The following is a 6,483-nucleotide window of genomic DNA, read 5'->3' as shown; positions in this document are numbered from 1 at the left end:
TGTGTTACTTTCACTGGACAGACCAAACTGGAGTTGAAGAAGAATGCGTTTCTTGGCAACAAGGTTAACAAGCAGGGATTTCTTCATCTGCCGTGTTTGTTCCTCGAAAAGGTCAGTTGCACGACGATTCATGCCAAGGGTAATGAAGATATTCTAATAGCGAAGACAGCAAGTCGGCGAAGATTGTCAACACTGTCCTGATCGCCGACGCTACGGATCTGCTCATCTATTCATGCTACGACGGTGATGCAATCAAGAAAGACTTGTTCCTAAAGCCTGAAATCAAGCTCAACACCAGACATATCAAAGTGTGGAACATCCCGAATGATATATAGGAGGACGGGGGGGGGGGGGGACTCTGCTCCAGGCTTCTCTTCGAGCATGCATTGCTGGTGTGTGATACAACATCAAGACTCTTTGGTATCTGTAATAAATAGGTGGCGTTAAAGAAAGTACAAAACAACAGTGATTTTCAGCAACTTGCTGAGCTCTTAACGAAGAAGGATGCCGCAAAGAAAGACATCATCGCAGTAGGAGAGAGGGCAATCATTCACGTCTGTAGTGGACAAGATTGTGAGGACATCAACACTCTTCGTTACAAGCGCTTCTGTGAGGAGGTAGCGAAAAACAGTGCCTTCGTGAACCCCCGACACTATACCTCCAACATCTGCAGCGCAGTATCACAGCTTGCGCGTGTACTACCAACTACAGACATGGAAAGAGACTGCTCGGAAGTTGAGACCAGCGGACAGAGAGTGGCATATCGCCAACTGATGTCAATTAATGCCAGTAAAGACACACATCCCTGCTGCACCCCAGAAGTTGATGAAGATATTCAGATGTGACTGCAAGACCGCTCGCAACACGAACAGAGCGATGTACTTGCAAGCGTGTTTAAATACAATGTAGACTGCAATGTAGACTGAATGTGTGGAGTGTTCAAAGGTGTCAGCTGTGCCAGTTCAGCTCGCGTTGAGATAGATGGCATTTCATCTATACTGAGTAGCACTTACGTATAACTGTATCACAGAAAAAGGTGAAAATCTGTCGGACATGAATCATTGCTAAGCTTAGTTTAGTATAGTTCAAATGTTCTGTACCATCAGAAAATGTTCAGTAACTTTACCTACAAAGGGAAAGCGCTATATTTACATGATATACTTTTGGTGTATCTTAACATGCTGCATGTTGTGTTAATTTTGATAAATCCGTCACATGTGAATGTGCGTATTAAGTGCGTACAAATTTGCATATTATGCAAATTAACCATTTCGCCCCTCTGGATTTCTTGGGACTTTTAGTATTGTGCTTAGGAGACCATGACGAGTTGAACTGCAGTGGAATTCCTACTGCAATAGTGGTGGGGGAAAACATATTTTGACTGGACAATGTCCATTGCATTGAGTCAATCACCCGTGACCTTGGCCAGGGACGTAGGCATGGAGTGTTGTCGTCTAAATCCAGACTGTACCGCTGCCTATCTTTGCATTGTACGTAGTCATACAATTGCCTATATGCACAACACGTTCCAATACTTAAAAAAAAAATACAGGCAACACCGCCGATATCGGCCAGTAATTATCTGGTAAATTTATATCGACTTTTGAACAACGGACTTAATTTTGCTACTTTCCATCGAGAAGGTACAACTTTTTTTTTTCTTCAGAAATTCACCTGTTCATTAAATACGTCAGAATTGGTGTAATTTTTACATCCGACAATTTAGGAATTATAGGTGATATCCCATCAAGACCAGTTGACTTCTTGTTTTGTTTGATGTGGTTTTTTTGTTTACATTTCTTTCTAAAACTGTAATTAACTCAAATTCATTTTCAAAATATATATCATCCTCAAAAAACATTGTTATGAGTGTCACGTGGGATCAATTCAGATAAATTTTGACCAATTTCATTAAAGTAGGAATTGAATGTGTTTGCTAACTGTTCATTGTATTCCTGTGGCAATGAATTAGAAGATTTCCTACTCGGTAACAACCCTTTCAATGTTTTTCATTTCTGGTTAGTGCTTTTACATAACTTTTCGTCAGTTTTCTTATCTTTGCTGCTACATTATTCCTTAATTTTCTGTAATTACTCATTACCTTACTGTCTTTCTCTTTCCAAGCTCTCTTCTTTAATTTATTTCGTCCTCTCGTGAGTTTATGAATATATGAATTCTTCCAAGGGCAACTTTGGTTTCTCACTCGTTTTCTTCTTATGGGCATGTGTTTATTTACTATCTCCATCAACAATTCTTCTCATTTACACACCACATCAGTCATCTGAGCCGGAGCAATCTTTCACAGTCTACCATGGTTGATTTATAAGATTGTATTTAAAACTGTTCACATCAGTTTTGTTAATATTTCAATATTATATGAAACGGGGATCAAATTTAAACAATTCAGTTTTCCATGTCATGTATAATTCATTGTGTTATCACTCATACTTACATGTAATACACCAAATGACCTTACATAATTTTTGTTGTTAGTTACCATATTATGATCTATCAAAGTTGCTGATTTGTTTGTAATTCTTGTCGGTTCGCTTGTATGAACCTGCTCCATAGAATAGGTGCCTACATATTACTCATACTGACACATTTATCTCGAATAGAGTTGTACTTTCTATCTTATACACCGCAATTTAGCATTGCTCATAACTATAATGTCTGCGTTTAATCTGTCAAGAAACCGCAGTAGATTTTCGTATAAATCAAAAACTTTTAACTTGGCCTTGGGTGGCCTATACCAATCAACAAAATATATCGGTCTCGATTTGTAATAGCGGGGCATAATTTGAGAGAACACATCGTGATCAATGATCTGAAACTTGAAACTATTTTTCACATACTACGTAGTACTTATCATGTTGCAACACTAGCTCCCCATTCGATCTCTATCTTCGCGAACAATATTATATCGGGGACAGATATTTCATTCTTAACAACAGTACTATCATTCTCGTTTCATTCAAGGCAAACATATCTACATCATTTTCAGCCAAAAATACACCACCTTCATCAGTATTTTTCAACAAACTTATGATTTCTAAATGAGCAAAGTGAGACCTTTTCCAGACTATTCATCATATTATTTAAACAAGGAATGGACTCGTCAGTAAATGGTCACATTTTTTATAAGCTTCTTACTTCTTGTTCTTCAGGATGCATAGATTTATTTACGCAATTTACAGTGCCGTTGAACGGTAGTATATAGCAAATATATACACTTTGGCATGTTTGGGCAACGCCATTCCACGAAATATTCCGAGGGATCAGTATAGAGGCTGTTTGGGATTTCAGCACAAGAGGTATATATCCAGCTTTTACAGTAGTACATTCTAATTTGATTTAAGCCTTCTAATTTGATTTAACCGATTTTTCACAACAACACAGGGGTATAGTAACCGTATAGTAACATGAGTTATACAGACAAATTGACAAACAAGGGGAAAGATCATAAGCGAAGGTTTCAGGTAAGCACACACACGCACACACACACACACACTTGATATACACTGTATGTAAAGACACAGCAACTTTCGAAACAGCAACTATCTAAAGATCTCTATACAGGCAATGGTGTAAAAGGATCAGCTATAGAAAAAAAAAAGCGAAATAGAACCTGTCAGGTTGAGCTTGCGCAGTTTTCATTGTACTTAACCTCAGTTTGCGTGCTTCTTCTGCGCTACTTATGACTTTCCTGAAAGATTTCCCATTTGTTGCAGGTATTTGTTGCAGGTATCAGAATCCAACCAACTTGTGACCGTGATGCAGTTACTTTTGGCGACAATCTCTCTTCCTTGAGTATCTCGTAGCTGGATGCGGTCGTCTTCTGCGATGGATATTTCGGCACCTCACTGCCACAATGGACTGTCCCACTCGATAAATCGCAAACTTCATGATGATCGGACGTAGACGTTCCTTTCTGCGTTTGGGTCCGATGCGATTGCAACCCATGATGTAGGTTTTGAAGCAGCGCTCTGGGTTAAATTTGATGTTGACACTCCAGTTGTCGAATCCGTCCTTTGCATTACGGTGGCTGCGGTCAATGTCTTGTACGTGAGAGTCAACACCAAACTTTTCCTTCACAAATGGAGCATGATTTCATTGGTGTTTTCTTCCTTATTTTCCGGGATTCCAAACAATCATTGCACAAAGTTCCTCCTCGAGTAGCGCTCAGCTTCCTTCACTTTCTACTGAAGTCTACTGTTTCCTTTTGACTTTCAAGACGTTTCTCAAGAAAATTGATTTATCGTATTTGTCTCTTTTTTTTTTTCGTTTTCGATCTCAAGTGCGGCGATTTTAGATTCGTTCACCTCTAATTTTTTTTTTGCAACTCTGGTAATAACTAAAGCTCTAACTTCAATTCCTGCAGTTCCCCTCTAATAGCTTTCTTTACTGCCTTTCTATCCACGAATTCCTGATTGTAAATGATGTCTGTCAAGTTCAGACAGGAACTGAAAGCTGATACACAGTTTCGTTGTGATTGTAGTGTCTGCCTTCCAGTGCACGAATTCCGCGCCACTTTCTTTTCAGAAGCAACACGTTCCTTGTCAGCCATTTATACTACCTTAACAAGATATAACATAAATATGCTTTTCTACAGAAATAATATGCTAAACGTTTAACAACATGTTTCTGCTAGTCCAAGTTACATAGCGACATATGTAATCCGAATTACAGTTCTGAAATGTATGCTACAATTACATACAGTCTGTATTTTTAAAGCCAATTTTCTGGCGACTCTGCTGCCGTCAGATTTGTTGTAATTTTACAGTATTTATCTTTTTTTCTTTTTTTTACAGTGCAGATAGGTGTAGCACACAATAGTTTGGATTACGGCAAGTGAAAAATGGAGTTAGCTATATTGTATGGCTTTCTAACCTCTTCACGCTTTGACAGTCACGAAGTTGCGGTTAAGTTTGTCTTCAGCGGAAAGCAAGATTTATCCGTCACCAGCCCGGTAGTATGATACAGCGATCCGAGCTTCCTGACGTTGTCAATGCCGCGTAATTTTAGCAACTGCAGTTTCAAACATTCGTCACAAAAACAAGACTCTGTCACTCCCAGGAGGTCCCCATGAAACACAGAACAACGTGGAAGCTCACAACGTAAGAATAGCATCTACAGTAAAGTCAAAAAGTCGAAATTTCTGTCACCGTTGTTTTTTTTCACTGTTCTCTTACCGTTCCTTCACCGTGCAAAAAGGATTTGAATTAGACGGTATACGACGAACGCGTGAGTTTTGTACGACCTTGAATCAGACAGTGTTGCGTGATCACCCATGCTTCAATTTTAAGACTGTATCTGCTCACCGAGCTACGCAGAAATGGTGTTACTACTATAGTGATCTGGGCCCTGTTGCATAAAACCCTTACCGCTGGACTTACCGTTCCTTTCTAGCGGTAAGTCTTCAAATTAGCGGTAAATTTTATAATCCTTGATGCTCATTGGCTATGACGCCTAATTTTGACGGTAGTTACCATTGAAATTCAATGGTAAGTTTTATGCAACGGGCCACTGGTCACCATCTACAAACTGTTCATCAGACCAACTATGGATTTTGATGCACCTGTCCGAGGTTTAGAGATTACGAGTCATCACTCTTCTAGCATTGACCGAGCTCAGAGAAGATCTCTCAGGATTATCGCCTACCCGGACACTAGAACTTACAATTAAATGCAGTCTCACCTATAGGTGTCTCTTCTCTTAACCCATAAGTCATTAAAACGCCATAAACCGCCGGTATAAGGCGCCCGAAACGGCCCAATTTTGTGTTGTTTTTTTTTTCCTTTAATAGTCTTATGCTTTAAGCTCCTGTCAAGCTTTGCCAACGTACAAGAAACGGGCGATATTTTGCTCACCCGTTGCTCAAATCGTCAATCCTATGGACAAAGTGTTAAGTTTTTGTTTTAGAGGAGCGTACATGCACGGTCTAGGGGCCGAATAAAACACACCTGGGGCTATTGTGTACAGGACAGTGGAACGTGCGCACGCGTATGAGAAACGAATATGAACCGCATGTCCACAGGAGAAAAATGCAATAGGAACAATGGGTGATGGATGAGACGTACATCGAATGTCAGAGAACGTAGGCGTTTGATGTGCTGTACAATTTATTTAGCACAAAGCCGTTCCATCCGTTCCACCTCTTGCAACAACGCACTCTCTACAGGATTCCTAGCGGATGGAAACGCACGGAAAACGACAAAGTACATTATACAGATACAGGAGAAAACGTACAACTATCGGATAAGGGTCAGATCGCGCTATCCGTTTTTGGCGAGAAAAAAAAAACTTTGTGCATGCACACAAAGTTTTGTGGCCCATTTTATTCCTTTGAAACACATTTTAACAGATGCCAAAAATTGACATTCTTTTCCCATACGTTTACCCCATCCTGCAAAGTGTGACAGGGGCATTGCGATTTCTTGTATGTTTTCATATAGAATATGTAATTATGTAATTTGAAAAAGG

This window comes from Diadema setosum, chromosome 9, assembly GCF_964275005.1.
Source record: "Diadema setosum chromosome 9, eeDiaSeto1, whole genome shotgun sequence".
NCBI lineage: Eukaryota > Metazoa > Echinodermata > Echinoidea > Diadematoida > Diadematidae > Diadema > Diadema setosum.
Note: the sequence above shows the minus strand (reverse complement) of the source record.